Here is a 16,539-nt window from a genome sequence, read left to right on the forward strand (position 1 = left end):
GAAACATTGGTTAAGACCACTGCAGAATGCGATCTAGGAGTGATTATTAATGAGGATATGAAGGCTGCCAATCAAGTGGAGAAGGCTTCCTCCAGGGCAAGACAGATGATGGGCTGCATCCGCAGAGGTTTTGTCAGCAGGAGACCTGAAGTCACGATGCCGTTGTACAGAGCCATGGTGAGGCCTCACTTGGAGTACTGTGTTCAGTTCTGGAGACCACACTACCGTAAGGACATACTGAGGATCGAGTCGGTTCAACGAATGGTGACAAGGATGGTCTTGGGGCTCAAGGATCTCACGTATGAAGAAAGACTAAAAAAGTTGCGGCTGTACTCACTTGAGGAAAGAAGAGAACGGGGAGACATGATTGAAACGTATAAGTACATCACGGGACGTATCGAGACGGAAGATGATCTCTTCTGTCTCATGGGACCCTCAACCACCAGAGGGCATCCGCTGAAAATCAGGGGAGGGAAATTTCGTAGCGACTCCAGAAAGTACTTCTTCACCGAGAGAGTGGTGGATCATTGGAATGGACTCCCACTGCAGGTGATTGAGGCCAGCAGCGTGACGGATTTTAAGAGGAAATGGGATATTCACGTGGGATCTCTAGGGGAGTGAACTCTGGGGGGCGGATAATTGGAATGGGCAGACTTGGTGGGCTATAGCCCTTTTCTGCCGTCATTTTCTATGTTTCTATGTTTCTAGGGCTATTCAGGGTCTATGGCTCTCGAGCAGACATTACTCACAAGTCAAACTAATGCACGTAATTAATTGGTGATGATAGTTGCGCCTCTATCCTTCAACGTGTAGATCTCAAAAGTAGTGAGGTCTGCTTATTTCACCATGCGGAAACTGTCTCATTCGAAGAACATTCCGTCAAATTGGGATTTGAGACCGGTACTTCAAGCGTTAATACTATTCCAGATAGATTACTGTAATGGTATCTATCTAGGTTTACCTCAAGTACGCATTAAAGCGTTACAAAAGATGCAAAACTCAGCTGCTCGGCTACTTGTTGGAGTATCTCGATACGAACACATTGCACCTATTTTTAAAAGATTGCACTGGTTGCCGATTTTATTTCGTCTCCAATTCAAAGTCTTGGAAACTTGTCCAACAAGGTGTCAATGACATCCTGCCTAATTATTTGGCGAAATGCCTAACACTCTATACTCCGCCAAGGACGCTGAGGTCATAGAATTGTTGGTTGTTAGACACATCAAAAGGGATATGTACTCTGCCAAAAATTCATGTTTCTCTATAGCTGGACCATTGATATGGAATGCGTTGTCTGGGACCTTAACAGTTTTGTAGAAATCTATTGCAATTTAGAAAGTTGCTTGTGTCCCATTTGTTTGTTCAAGCTTTTTTAAGCCAATATTCTGCTTCTTGAGTTAATAGTTTATTTTCTGAATATCATCTCTTTATGCAGGTTATTAGATGTGTGCTGCTTGATTGAAGTAATGTATTAAATGAGCGGTTGAGATGTTATAATTTTATGATTTTGGCTGATGGAGGGGATCTTTATTAATTTAATTTAATTTAATTTAATTCTTATATACCGCTAATAACCGTGAGGTTTCTAAGCAGTTTACAAAAATGATGCATTAAAAGATACAATAAATAAAAATAAATAAGATAGGTACTTGGAAGTTCCCTAACTGTCCCAAAGGCTCACAATCTAACTAAAGTACCTGAAGAAACAATATATAAAAAGTAAAGATAAAAATATAAAGACAGAGGTAGAGGTAGAGAGAGAGATAGAAATGAATATTCCAACAAGATGGCGGCCAGTTAGGTCATCTTCTGTGCTGTCTCCCTTGTTCTGCTTTTGTTTTTGTTTTATTTTGCCTGTGTTGATTTTTCTTTTAAATTTCTTTTTTGTTGTTTTTTTTGTTCTGTCTCTGCTGTTTTCATTTGGGACTTCCAGTCTCGTTGGTGTTTGCTTCTTTTGTTGTGCAAATCCTGAAATATGTATGTAATACTGTGAGCCGCATAAGAACTTAAGAACATAAGCATCGCCTCTGCCGAGTCAGACCATAGGTCCATCGTGCCCAGCAGTCCGCTCCCACGGCGGCCCCCCCCAGGTCAGTGACCTGTAAGTGATCCTTTACTTAAGACATTTTATCCTATATAATACCCCTCTAACTATACCCCTCAATCCCCTTTTCCTCCAGGAACTCGTCCAACCCCATTTTGAAACCCAAAATCGTGCTCTGCTCTACCACCTCCTCCGGAAGCGAATTCCAGGTATCCACCGCCCTCTGAGTGAAGAAGAACTTCCTAGCATTTGTTCTGAATCTGTCTCCCTTCAATTTTCTTGAGTGCCCTCTTGTTTTCGTTTCCCCCACCAGTCTGAAGAATCTGCCCCTCTCTACCTTGGATAAAGGCGGATTAAAAATGTTTTAAATAAATAAATGACCCCCTATTACACCCTTAAAACCAAGATACTTCATCAAAGACTGACACCCCAACAAAGACAACACCAAAATCAGGCCCGGCACCCGACAGCACTGCAGGCAGCAGGAAACAAACATGTTACACCATGTTTAAAAACAACCGAAAATATATGGCAAAGAAACAGTACTGTCTGCAAATCTTCCCAAGGAAAACCATCTCAAAGATTTACAAAAATATTTTGCAGTTCTCTTCCCTGTCATCCTCTTGACTAAATTCCCTGCTCAAATCACCACTAGTAACAATTGTACCCCTGCCTAATGCAAAAATTATTTCCCTCATCCTGTGTCTCTCACTTACCAATGACAGGAGGTGTCAAGAGCTCAGCTATATCATGAAGCCTCTTTGAATCTGGTGGTTTGATGGTATTAAGTTTTGTCTTCTATTCCAGCTGGATGAGTGTCAAATTTTGCTTATACCTCCTGGATAAATTTAGTAACAGCAGCTGGCCTATCTGGGTTTAAAAGAAGTTTGGAGAAAAAGTCTATAGAATCTGTTGTGGAGAAAATCACTTCTTATGCCTGGGATCAGTATCACGGAATCTGAAAGAAAGTGAGTTCATATTGGATATGGCAGCTGATCCGGGAGGGGGGGGAGGGATGAAAGGTAAATAAGGTTGGAAAATGGTTGGAAAAGTTTTGGTGCGTGAGGGGAGGGCATTAATAAATTTGAATTTTTAAGAATTTTATGTAATGTCTATATTGTAAAATGATTAATTTACTCTGTATTTCACTTATTGTACATGTTTGAAAAAAAAGAAAAAAATATATATATATTACATATGTTATGGTAAGGGTGGGAGGGAAGGGATTAAATTTTATGTATTACTGTTAAATATGAAAGAAATTCAAGTGATGTACTTAATTTCAATTGTCACTTTATTGATACACTTGTTGTAAGATGTAAAAATGAATAAAGATTATAACCCCCCCACACACACACAAAAACATGCATGGGCGTTGGAACAGGGTTGGCCACAGGGGCCATGCCCCCCCCTCCCAAGATTGGCGGTCGAAGGTCAGAGGAGATGGTTCTCCCACCTCAACCACCCACCTCCTCCCTGGCCGCTCTTATTTTAAATCTTCAGGAAGCTACTAGTGGCAACGAGTGAGCCTGCAGCCATCGGCGTACCCCGGAAGTCTTCATTCAGTAGCGTTGCCGCTGATGGCTGCTCGTAGATTTAAAATGACAGCAGACAGGGAGGAGGTAGATGAGGGAGGAGCTGGAAAAGAGGACTAAGACAACAGAGATTTTGCTCCCCCCCCCAGGACAACAGAGATTTTGCCCACCCCAAACAAAAAGTGTTCCGCTGCCTACGCTAAGATGCAGTAAATTTTTGTGCTTGTCTTGTTTTAGGTACAAAAACTATTGTGTGATAATTGCAAGGGATGTTTAATAACTGTTTGGCCTGTGTCCGGCATTACCCTCCAACATTCCTATTTAGAAGATGGGAAGTGGTCTCATATTAACGCCACGTTAGCTAGCTAGCATATGGTAAGAACATAAGAATAGGCTTACTAGGTCAGATCAATGGTCCATCTAGCCAAGTATCATGTCTTCACAGTGGCCAAACCCAAATAGTAGCAACATTCCAGGCTACCGATTCAGGGCAAGCAACGACTTCCCCCATGTCTGTCTCAATAACAGATTACAGTATAGACTTTTCCTCCAGAAATTGTCCAAACCTTTCTTTAAACCAGTTACCTTAACTTTTCTTACCATAATTTCTGGCAATGCGTTCCAGAGCTTAACTATTTTCTGAGTAAAAAACATATTCCCTTCTATTGGTTTTAAAAGGATTTCCTTGTAGCTTCATTGAGTGTCCCCTTGTCTTTGTAATTTTTGACAGAGAAAAAAAGTGATCCACTTGTACCCATCGTACACCACTTCGGATTTTGTAGACTTCTATCATGTAATAATAATAAGAAACGTTATTTTTGTATACTGCCCTACCAATGAGTTCTAGGTGGTTCACATCAAGAAAAGCTGAACAATCAGCGAATCATACAAATACACAGCATATACTTAGGGGTGATCGTCAGTGAGAACATGAAGACTGCCAATCAAGTGGAGCAAGCTTCATCCAAGGCAAGGCAAATCATAGGTTGCATACGCAGGAGTTTCGTCAGCCGTAAGCCTGAAGTCATTATGCCATTGTATAGATCCATGGTGAGGCCCCACCTGGAATACGGTGTGTAATTCTGGAGGCCGCATTACCGTAAGGATGTGCTGAGACTGGAGTCGGTCTAGGGAATGGCCACCCGGATGGTCTCGGGACTCAAGGATCTCCCGTACAAGGAACGGCTGGATAAGTTGCAGCTGTACTCACTCGAGGAACGCAGAGAGAGGGGTGACATGATCGAGACATTCAAGTATCTCACGGGCCGTATCGAGGTGGAAGAAGATATCTTCTTTTTCAAGGGTCCCGCGGCAACAAGGGGGCATCCGTGGAAAATCAGGGACGGGAAACTGCACGGGGACACCAGGAAATTCTTTTTCACTGAAAGGGTGGTTGATCGCTGGAATAGTCTTTCACTTCAGGTGATTGAGGCCAGCAGCGTGCCTGATTTTAAGGCCAAATGGGATAGACACGTGGGATCTATTCACAGAGAAAGGTAGGGGAGGGTCATTGGGGTGGGCAGACTAGATGGGCCGTGGACCTTATCTGCCGTCTGCCGTCTATTTCTATGTTTCTATACTGTACATATTATGAAAACAATACTAAACGATCAAGATATGAATTTATTAAACAAATAGGTTTTCAATACTTTTCTATAAGAATGATAAGATTGAGCTTGAGGAATTAGAGTTCTCCACCAGGTGTTCATTTTACTAGCCTGGAATGCAAAAGTTTGATCCAAAAATCTTGTGTAGCGACAAGCTTTGGGTGACGGAAACGCAAACCAGTAAGATTTGCGTATATTCTTGTTCATTCTATGAAATTCAAAATGAGATACAAGATAAGCTGGGACTAAACCAAATAATACTTTAAAACAGATACAACCAAATTTAAACAGAACTCTTGCCTCAAACGGCGACCAGTTAAGTTGTCTATAATAAGAGCTAACGTGGTTGGTTTTTTTAGACCAAAGATCAAGCGAACTGCTGAGCTTTGTACGATTCTCAATCTGTTAAGAATTTTTTTATGAGATCCCAAATAAATGATATTGCAATAATCCAGGACGGATAGGACTGAAGACTGAACCAATGGCCTAAATATTTCTTAATGGTGTGCAGTTTCCAAGGAACAGAAAAACATTTCTTTATCATAAATCTGTCTGAACATCTAAGGCAGGGGTAGGCAATTCCGGTCCTCGAGAGCCAGAGCCAGGTCAGGTTTTCAGGATCTCCACAATAAATATGCATGAGATAGATTTGCATCTCAAGGAGGCAGTGCATGCAAATCCATCTCATACATATTCATTGTGGATATCCTGAAAACTTTACATGGCTCCGGCTCTCAAGGACCGGAATTGCCTACCCTAAGGTAAGATGACGATCTAACATAACACCTACTATTTTGGATAATATTAAATATTGGGAAATTATGTTCATTAAATTGATATTATCATTAGGACTAGCTAAGAAGAACTTCATTGGGGGGGGAAGGGGTTAAGTTTAAGTTTGAATTTAATGGTCCATTTCTCTATTTGTGCCAGAATTACTGAGATCTAATGTTTTATATCTGCCGTAAATGGCATCATTGGGATAAATATAGTAATATCGTGAGCATAGATGTAAAATTTAACTTTCAGGTTCTGTAATAAATTACCCAACGCAACTAGATAAATGTTAAACAATGTTGGCGATAATGGGGAACCTTGTAGTACTCTACAAGGATTGCTCCAGGAAAATAATATTTACCTGCACTATATACTTGATAGTATCTATTGTTCAAAAAAAACCCTGGAACCATTTTCTAACGTTTCCCGAAATACCGATTGAGCCCAGATAGCCCAATAAGATCTCATGGTCGACTAGATCAAACGCACTATTTAAATCCAGTTGAAGTATTAGTGCGCTGGAACCCAAGAAGTTGGTCCCTCATTGAGGCAATTCCAGTTTCAGTACTAAATCCTGAAAGAAATCCATGTCTCCCCTCAGCCTTCTCTTTTCCAAATTGAAGAGACCTAACTTCTTTTAGTCTTTCCTCAAACGAGAGGACTTCCATTTTTTTTATCATCTTGGTCGCTTTTCTGTGAACCTTTTCTAGTTCACAATATCTTTTTAGAGATAAGGCGACTAGAACTGAGTGCAATACTCAAGGTGAGGTTGCACCATGGAGTGATACAAAGATATTATAACATTCTTAGTCTTGTTAACCATCCCTGTTTGCTTTATGGCCGCTGCTGCACATAAGGTGGAAGGATTCAGCATTGACACCCAGACCCTTTTCTTGGGCACTGACCTTCAAGTTGGACCCTAGCATCTGGCAACTATGATTTGGGTTATTCTTCCCAATGTGCATCAGTTTGCATTTGTCCACATTAAATTTCAGCTGCCCGGTCTTCCAGTTTCCTAAGGCCTGCAGGTTGAGGGCTGGTAGATTCAGGGGCAATGTTAGGAAATTCTACTTTACGGAGAGGGTAGTGGATGCCTGGAATGCGCTCCCGAGAGAGGTGGTGGAGAGTAAAACTGTGACTGAGTTCAAAGAAGCATGGGATGAACACAGAGGATTTAGAATCAGAAAATAATATTAAATATTGAACTAAGGCCAGTACTGGGCAGACTTGCACGGTCTGTGTCTATATATGGCCGTTTGGTGGAGGATGGGCTGGGGAGGGCTTCAATGGCTGGGAGGGTGTAGATGGGCTGGAGTAAGTCTTAACAGAGATTTCGGCAGTTGGAACCCAAGCACAGAACCGGGTAGAGCTTTGGATTCTTGCCCAGAAATAGCTAAGAAGAAAAAATGTAAAAATTTAAATTGAATCAGGTTGGGCAGACTGGATGGACCATTCAGGCCTTTATCTGCTGTCATCTACTATGTTACTATGTGAATAACACTTCCATGACACCCCCTGACATAAAAGTTCAACAAAAAAACAAGTAATGCATGGTTTAACATGCAGAATGAGGCGAATTACCACAAAACCCCTTAATGCAATTGCATGATAGCCTGTTTCTGGATGTTAAGAACTTTAGTAAAGGTTCCCTTTATTCCTTTGTTATGGATTAAGCTGTGCATTAATAATAATAATAATAATAATAATAATAATTTTATTCTTGTATACCGCCATACCCAAGGAGTTCTAGGCGGTTCACATCAATTAATTAAGATCCGAGATGACACGCGGATTTAAAACATTTTATCAGTTTCAAGCAACAAAGAAGGTTAGGTTGGAGGGTAAGAGAGAGAGAGAGAGACACCAAATAAGGGGCGGGGGGGGGAAGGGGAAGAGCAGTAGGAGGGGGTGGGGGTGGGTGTCGGTTTATTGCGGGAGAAAGGGGGTTAAGGGTCCTGTCCGCTGAATAAGTGAGTTTTAAGTATTTTTCTGAAGCCGAGGTAGGTAGGGGTCTCGAGCACCATTTGGGCTAGCCATGGGTTCAGCTTAGCCGCCTGGAAGGCAAAGGTTTTGTCGAAGAATATTTTGAGATGACATAGTTTTAGGGAGGGGAAGGCGAACAGCTGAATTCTGTGGGATTTCTTATTGGTGCAATTCAAAGTGAAGTGAGGATTGATGTATCTTGGCGATAGATCAAATACTGTTTTGTAGCAGAAGCAGGCGAATTTGAATAGGACTCTGGATTCGAATGGCAGCCAATGAAGTTGGTGGTAGAAAGGGGTGATGTGTTCCCATTTGTTCAGGCCGAAAATGAGGCGGACGGCTGTGTTCTGGATCATTTTTAGTCTTCTGATGGTTTTCTACGTGGAGCTCAAGTAAATGATATTGCAGTAATCCAGTATGCTGAGAATGGAGGATTGCACTAGTAGGCGGAATGAGGTGCCGTCAAAGTATTTTTTTATAGTGCGAAGTTTCCATAGCAACGAGAAGCTTTTCTTGACTGCTGGTATTACAGATTACCAGCAGATGTCGACACATCTAACTCCTCCTCCCTCCTTTTACTAAGTCACAATAGAGGCTTCTACTGGGGCCCAGAGCACTAAATGCTCCGATATTGCTCTAACGCTCTTAAAATTCCTATGAGCGTTGGAGCAATGGTGGAATATTTACATTACATTACATTAGTGATTTCTATTCCGCTTGTACCTTGCGGTTCAAAGCGGATTACATAAGAAGAAGCTGGACATTTCCAGGAGGGTACGTGACATTTAGGGTAAGACATAGTTACAGAATGAGTATAGACTTGGTAACATTGGATGAAAGCAGTTATATTACATTACATATCAAATCTTTTTCCAGGCGTTGGTAGGTAATATGAATCGGTAGGATGAATTAGGTTTTGTTTTTTTTTAGTGCTCCAGACCACGGTAGAAACTTCTACGAGCTTAGTAAAAGAAGGCCTAAGTTTGTGCGTTTAAACAGGAAGATCTTGCTGAGTTCCTGACTCAGAGACTTGATCTAGATGAACCAACCTTTGAGCCTGGGACTATAGGTATATGTAGCTTTGTTTTGTTTTGGTTTCGACTACAATAATTACTCAAGAGAAATCAGCATAAATCATATTTTTGACATTGAGCAATAACGCGAGATGGGATTCGAGGCCCAAGGGAAACAACACATTCAAAATTACCATATTTCCATATTGGCTGGCAGTTGTGATTTATGCCTTCTTTGCAATTTTGTTCCCAGACTTATAGAATAATACGTTTTTTTTTTCCTCTCATTTGACCTATAGTTATTAGAATAGTTAGGAAGTTATGCTTAAGGCGGTGCTTTAAATCATTATTTTATGCATGCTTTTGAGAAATAACAAACTGCTCATTTGCATGGCCTCTACAGGTAAATAAAAATAAAATACAGAAATTTTTAAGTTATTGGACTCATTAGGGATAAAAAAAAGATAATTTGTTCAGCTGTCTTAATTCTGCATATATTGAAATTTCTTTTTGAATTTTCATTAAAACCGTGTTCTATAAGCAGAGAAATGTTTCCTTAAAATGAATCCCCTCTTTTAACTAAAGTCATCAGCGCGGGCCGATGCAGTAAATGCTCCGATGCCCTTAGGAACTGAGCGGGCGCTGGAGTATTTGCCGCGCGGCACTCGGCTGTGTAGCTTAGTAAAAAGGGACTCAAGTCTTAACAGTGTACATAAAGAGGTCCTAAATTGTAACTCCAGTCGTGGCACATAGGTTTGTCATGCCACTGGGGCTCGCGCGCCTCTGAGAAGCTCAAAGCTATGTCGTCAGTAGTTTCACTACCAGCAGGGCTTCCCAAGGTGGACAGGGTTTCAGCGGGGATGTCAGACTAAGGATGTAGCAGCAGATGGGTGGTGTCGGAGGCAGAGGATCGCGTTTGATGCGACAACCCCAACCACATCAAATTTATACTGTGCAGAAGAAAGGCCCGGCAATCAACTTCTGTATTCTGCCACGAAAACTTCATAACATCGTCAAGTCGCTAGGATTCGAACACATAAGAACATAAGATTTGCCGCTGCTGGGTCAGACCAGTGGTCCATCGTGCCCAGCAGTCCGCTCACCTGGCGGCCCTTAGGTCAAAGACCAGTGCCCTGTTTGAGTCTAGCCTTACCTGCGTACGTCTGTTCCAGTAAGAACTTATCCAACCTTTTCTTGAATCCCTGAAGGGTGATTTCCTCTAACAGCCTCCCAGATTTCCACCACTCTCTGGGTGAAGAAGAACTTCATTACGCTTGTATGGATTCTATTCCCTTCTAACTTTAGCGAGTGCCCTCTGGTTCTCTTCATCTCGTAGAGGGTGAACAATCTCTCTTTCTCTACTAAGTTAATTCCCTTCAATATCTTGAATATTTCAATCATGTCCCCTCTCAGTCTCCACTTTTCAAGGGAGAAGAGACCCAGTTTCTCTAGCCTCTCATTGTACGGCAACTCCCCCATAACAAACTACACTTCCCCCTCTGTATTTGCGGGGGTTAGGAGCAGAACCATCCCATGAATATGGGAAAAACTGCAAAAAATATTCGGGCCGATTTTGCACTTATCCCCCGCTTACCCCAGCTATTTTTAGCCCTGTGAGCCCCCCCCTTAATCCTTACCTGGTAGTATAGCGGGTTTTCAGGCAGGAACGATCTTCCCTTGCTCCTGCCCTGTGCAGATCGCTCACAGGAAATGGCTGCCTTAAGCTCCTGTAGTCTCTTGAGCCATTTCCTGTGAGCGATCTGAACAGGGCAGGAGCGTGGGAAGATTGCTCCTGCCCCGAAAACCCATTTGACCACCAGGTAAGGCTTAAGGGGGGGGGGGGGGATTACAGGGCTTAAAATAGCCTTTTTTTTGTTTAAAACCATGAATAAGTGAATCCGTGGATACGGAATTTGCAAATATGGAGGGGGAAGTGTAACAGTGAAACCAGCTGGAGTGCCAACTAAACTTTACAGAAAAGATGATGAGTAGAATGGATGACCTAACAGTCAACAGATGAAAGGCACAAACCAGTGAACTGTATAGACTTATTTTTTTCACATCACACTTGCGTACTGCATATATCTTTGTTACGCAAGGAAAGAAGAGACAGGACGATATGTAAGACACAAACAGTTCAAAGGGATAAATCAGGTACAAAGAACCAACACAGTTTGCCGAGGGAAGAATACCTTAGAGGTTTTTAAGCTCAGGGACGTTGGAGGAAAACTGAGAAGCAACATTGGAAAATATTTCTGCACGGAAAGGATAGCGAGTGTGTGAAATAGGCTTGAGGTAGAAACGGAATTCTATAAATGGTGCCTAGATTAGGGAGTCTATGAGCATCAGCAGTTACTGCCGGTGCTGAAACCCATGCTACGCGTTAGTAAAGGAGGGGGTTAATGATGCCTAGCCAATTTTCACACACAACTTTTTTAAAATTAGGTTAATTGGCATTATTTGGGGTTTTTTTTTTTTAAATGCCATTAATCTAATCTAATCTAATCAGGATTTCTTAATTACACTTATCTAGTACAGGTTCAAGGTGATTTACAAGACAAGAGGCCCATGCAGCATCATGGGAGAAAAAGGTTACATGATGCCATAGAGGAAGTTCGCTGTACATGAAGAAGGACACGGTACTACTCGAAAGGGTCCAGAGAAGTGCGACTAAGATGGTTAATGGGCTGGAGGAGTTGCCATACAGTGAAAGATTAGAGAAAATGGGCCTTTTCTCCCTCGAATAGAGGAGATTGAGAAGGGACATGATCGAAACATTCAAGGTACTGAAGGGAATAGATTTAGTAGATAAAGACAGTTTGTTCACCCTCTCCAAGGCAGAGAGAACGAGAGGGCACTCTCTAAAGTTGAAAGGGGATAGATTCCATACAAATGTAAGGAAGTTCTTCTTCACCCAGAGAGTGGTAGAAAACTGGAACGCTCTTCCAGAGTCTGTCATAGGGGAAAACACCCTCCAGAGATTCAAGACAAAGTTAGACAAGGGCTGGAGGAGTTGCCATACAGCAAAAGATTAGAGAAACTGGGCCTCTTCTCCCTTGAACAGAGGAGATTGAGGGGGACATGATCGAAACATTCAAGGTACTGAAGGGAATAGACTTAGTAGATAAGGACAGGTTGTTCACCCTCTCCAAAGTAGGGAGAACAAGAGGGCACTCTCTAAAATTGAAAGGGGATAGATTCCGTACGAACATAAGGAAGTTCTTCTTCACCCAGAGAGTGGTAGAAAACTGGAACACTCTTCCAGAGTCTGTCATAGGTGAAAACACCCTCCAGGGATTCAAGACGAAGTTCGACAAATTCCTGCTGAACCGGAACGTACGCAGGTAGGGCTAGTCTCAGGGCACAGGTCTTTGACCAGAGGGCCGCCGTGTGAGTGAACTGCTGGACACGATGGACCACTGGTCTGACCCAGCAGTGGCAATTCTTATGTTCTTATGCAAGAGGGGAAATAGTTCCATCACATTCAGGAGGACGGTTACATTGTCATGGAGAGAGGGTAGAGTTACTGAGCTGGATTCACCAAGGGTAGGTCATGCCAGTCCAATCTAATAAGCTTCTTTGACTGGGTAACAAGAAGACTAGACTCAGGAGAGTCCTTGGACGTCGTGTACCTGGACTTCAGCAAAGCGTTTGACAGTGTCCCACACCGCAGGCTGCTGAACAAGATGAAATCTATGGGATTAGGAGAGACTCTAACTGCATGGGTTAAAGATTGGCTTAGTGGCAGACTTCAGAGGGTGGTGGTCAACGGTACCCTTTCTAAAATGTCGGAGGTGACCAGCGGAGTGCCACAGGGTTCGGTCCTGGGCCCACTCCTCTTCAACATATTCATTAGGGATCTGACTCAAGGGCTCCAAGGTAAGGTAACCTTATTCGCTGATGACGCCAAACTATGCAATGTAGTAAACGGCTGTAATCTTCAGGATGCTATGGAGCAAGACCTGCATACTTTAGAAAGTTGGTCCTTGATCTGGCAGCTGGGCTTCAACGCCAAGAAATGTAAGGTCATGCATCTCGGCAACGGAAATCCTTGCAGAACTTACACCCTGAATGGAGAAACTTTACCAGGACTACGGCAGAACGAGACTTAGGAGTAATCATCAGTGCTGACATGAAAGCAGCCACTCAAGTGGAGAAGGCTTCATCTAAAGCACGGCAAATGATAGGTTGTATCAAGAGAAGCTTCGTCAACAGGAAACCTGAAGTCATGATGCCACTGTACAGAGCCATGGTGAGACCGCATCTGGAATACTGTGTTCAATTCTGGAGGCCACATTACCGTAAGGATGTGCTCAGAGTTGAATCGGTTCAGCGGATGGCCACCAGGATGGTCTCGGGGCTAAAGGGTCTCCCGTACGAAGAAAGACTGAGCAAATTGCAGCTCTACACTCTCGAGGAGCGTAGGGAGAGGGGAGACATGATTGAGACATTTAAGTACATCACGGGACGGGTAGAGGTGGAAGATGATATCTTTCTTCTCAGGGGACCCTCGACCACAAGAGGACATCCGCTCAAGCTCAGGGGAGGGAAGTTTCGTGGAGACACCAGGAAATACTTCTTCACGGAGAGAGTGATTGAGCATTGGAACGAGCTTCCAGTGCAGGTGGTCGAGGCACGCAGCATCTCAGACTTCAAGAATAAATGGGATACCTATGTGGGATCCTTACGAGGTCATGCAAGGGATAGGGTCACTAGGACTGAATGAGTGGGTCAGTAGAGTGACAGTATAATTACAATTATTCTTTAGGGGGTCAGTAGACTTAAGAGGGTGGGTAAATAGTGTGGGCAGACTTGATGGGCTATGGCCCTTATCTGCCGTCATCTTTCTATGTTTCTATGTTTCTATGTTTCTAAAGTAATTTATCAACTTGGTACATTGTCAATCTTTCCCTGAAGGTGGGATAGTTCAGTTCTGTTCTTATGGATGATGGAAGGGCGTTCCAAGTTCTTGAAGCAACGTACGTGAAAAGGGTGTTGAATGTTCGAGGATGATCAACTGGTGGGTGTTGTTGATCCTGGTTGAGGTAAAGAGGGAGTTGGATAACAAGTGGGTTGTCTGCTCCAGTGAGTTGGTGTTTAATGCAGGGGAATTTAAATAAGACTTGGGCATTTATAGGCAGCCAAAGAAGCATGCAGTAGTAGACAGAGACAGGGTCATACTTTTTTTTTTTAAACTGAATAGTAAAAGGGGTTCTTTTACTAAGGCGCTAGCCATTTTAGCGCACGCTGAATGCTAAGGACACATTAGCGTTTAGCATGTGCTAATATTTAGCATGCGCTTAAATGGCTAGAGCGCCTTAGTAAAAGGACCCCTAAACCATTCTACAGCAGCTTGATAAAAGAGGATTTAAACATTTAAGAGTCCTGCTTGAAACTCAGAGTGGAGCTTAAGTCCAGGTGCCCTCCAACACCTGAAAAGTAGGCGTGGTTAGGGGCAGAGAATAGGCACGGTTGACTTAGACATCACTAGGGAGAGACATGACAGAGACGTTCGAGTATGTTACTGGCCGTATTGAGGTGGAAGAAGACATCTTTTTCCTCACAGGACCTACGGGCACCCGTTGAAAATCAAGGGTGGGAGATTTCACGGTGACATTAGGAAGTATTTCTACACCGAAAGGGCGGTTGATCGTTGGAATGATCTTCCACTTCAGATAGTTGAGGCCAGCAACGCGCTCGATTTTAAGAAAAGATGGGATAAATATGTGGGGTCACTTCGAGGAAGTGCTTAAGGGGGGAGGGTTCTTGAGTGGGCAGACGTGTTGGGCCGATGGCCTTTTTCTGTCATCATATTCTATGGGGTCCTTTGATCAAGGCACGGTAGGCGTTTAACGTGCGGAATACCGCGCGTTCAACCGCCTGCCGCACTAGTCGTTAACGCCTCCACCGATGAGGCATTAGTTTTTTGGTGTGCCCCAGGGGTTAGAGCATCATGAACTGTCCGACGCGCTAACCCCCGTAGCACGCCTTTGTAAAAGGACCCCTATGTTTCTATGTTTTACTAAGGTGCGCTAGCCGATTTAGCGCACGCAAATGGTTAATGCGCCCATTTTATTCTACGGATGCGTTAGCATTTAGTTCACGCTCACATTTAGCATGTGCTCAATTGGCCACTGCCCCTAGGTTTCCGAGTATAACCTGGCTTAATATACTGGCGCCTACCTCTGGGATGCCCAGCGATGGCTACGTTCACTTAGGCGTCTCTAGGTGTGATTCGATAAGCGGCGCCTAGCGGTTGATTGACAACCGCGCAGAGTGTCGCCTACAATCTAGGCGTGCTTAGGCGCCATATATAGAATCTGGCCTACGATGTTGCAGGCAAGCCCCTCTGGCCCCCCCCTGTCTAGGCAGATTGGACGGGCTTCACTCTCTTCTCCGTTTTGTTTGGGTTGCAATAAAGATTAGATTTGAGCAGTTTATAATGAACCACAAGTGTTTTGAGAACATCATTAGCTTTTTTTTTTTTTTTTTTTGATTTGGCAGTTCTCAATACAGTAGAAGCTGCAAGGATGCTATTATACTGACTCAAGACAAATATTTGTTTGAGTACGGTTTCTGTAATGATGCCAATTTGAATGACGGGTAGTGAAATACAACATAAACAAGCCACATGAAGCCCGGACGGAGAGTTGGTTTTTTTTAATAGACATCAAAATGCTGTTTTGATGAACTTACAGATACCAGAAAGCTTCATATTCTCTTTCATATATTCATCATCTATCATTAGTCTGAGAGAATTAGCTTCAATGCTAAGCAAAATGTATTCAGTGGTAATTATGGAACATTCACCTTGATAATACTGTCTTTTGTAATATTTATGACATAGGCCTAGATTCACTAAGGGCACAGATCCAATCCGATCCGTGTCCGGGGGGGGGGGGGGAGGAGGCTGATTCACCAATCGCCCTCATGCAAATGAGGGCAATCAGAATCACGCCACCAACTGACTGAATCAGATCACTAAACAGTGATCCTTGAGCATGCACAGACCATCTGTAGTGCGGGGAATGGAAGGAGAGTCAGGGTAGCGAGAGGAGGAGATTCGGGGTGGCAGGAGAGCAGAGTCGGGCAGGAGAGGGGAGCAGAGTGATGAGACGAGATTCAGGGCAGGAGAGCAGAGTCGGGTAGGAGAGGGGAGCAGACTGGTGAGACGAGATTCAGGGCAGGAGAGCAGAGTCGGGCAGGAGAGGGGGAGCAGAGTGGTGAGACGAGATTCAGGGCAGGAGAGCAGAGTCGGGCAGGAGATGGGAGCAGAGTGGTGAGACGAGATTCAGGGCAGGAGAGCAGAGTCGGGCAGGAGAGGGGAGCAGAGTGGTGAGACGAGATTCAGGGCAGGAGAGCAGAGTCGGGCAGGAGAGGGAGCAGAGTGTTGAGACGAGATTCAGGGCAGGAGAGCAGAGTCGGGCAGGAGAGGGGAGCAGAGTGGTGAGACGAGATTCAGGGCAGGAGAGCAGAGTCGGGCAGGAGAGGGGAGCAGAGTGGTGAGACGAGATTCAGGGCAGGAGAGCAGAGTCGGGCAGGAGAGGGGAGCAGAGTGGTGAGACGAGATTCAGGGCAGG

At 43.7% G+C, this 16,539-nt stretch overlaps 1 long non-coding RNA gene across 1 annotated transcript in view; it reads left to right on the top strand.

Annotated features, from left to right (window-relative positions):
- Window positions 1-2,914: 2,914 nt before the first annotated feature.
- LOC117357935 overlaps window positions 2,915-16,539 on the top strand; it is a 146,332-nt gene continuing 132,707 nt past the window's right edge. The window contains exon 1 of the long non-coding RNA XR_004538905.1: window positions 2,915-3,012. This is a non-coding gene — a long non-coding RNA (uncharacterized LOC117357935). The remainder of the gene's footprint in view (window positions 3,013-16,539) is intronic.

The sequence above is a fragment of the Geotrypetes seraphini genome, chromosome 1 (genome assembly GCF_902459505.1).
Source record: "Geotrypetes seraphini chromosome 1, aGeoSer1.1, whole genome shotgun sequence".
Classification (NCBI taxonomy): domain Eukaryota; kingdom Metazoa; phylum Chordata; class Amphibia; order Gymnophiona; family Dermophiidae; genus Geotrypetes; species Geotrypetes seraphini.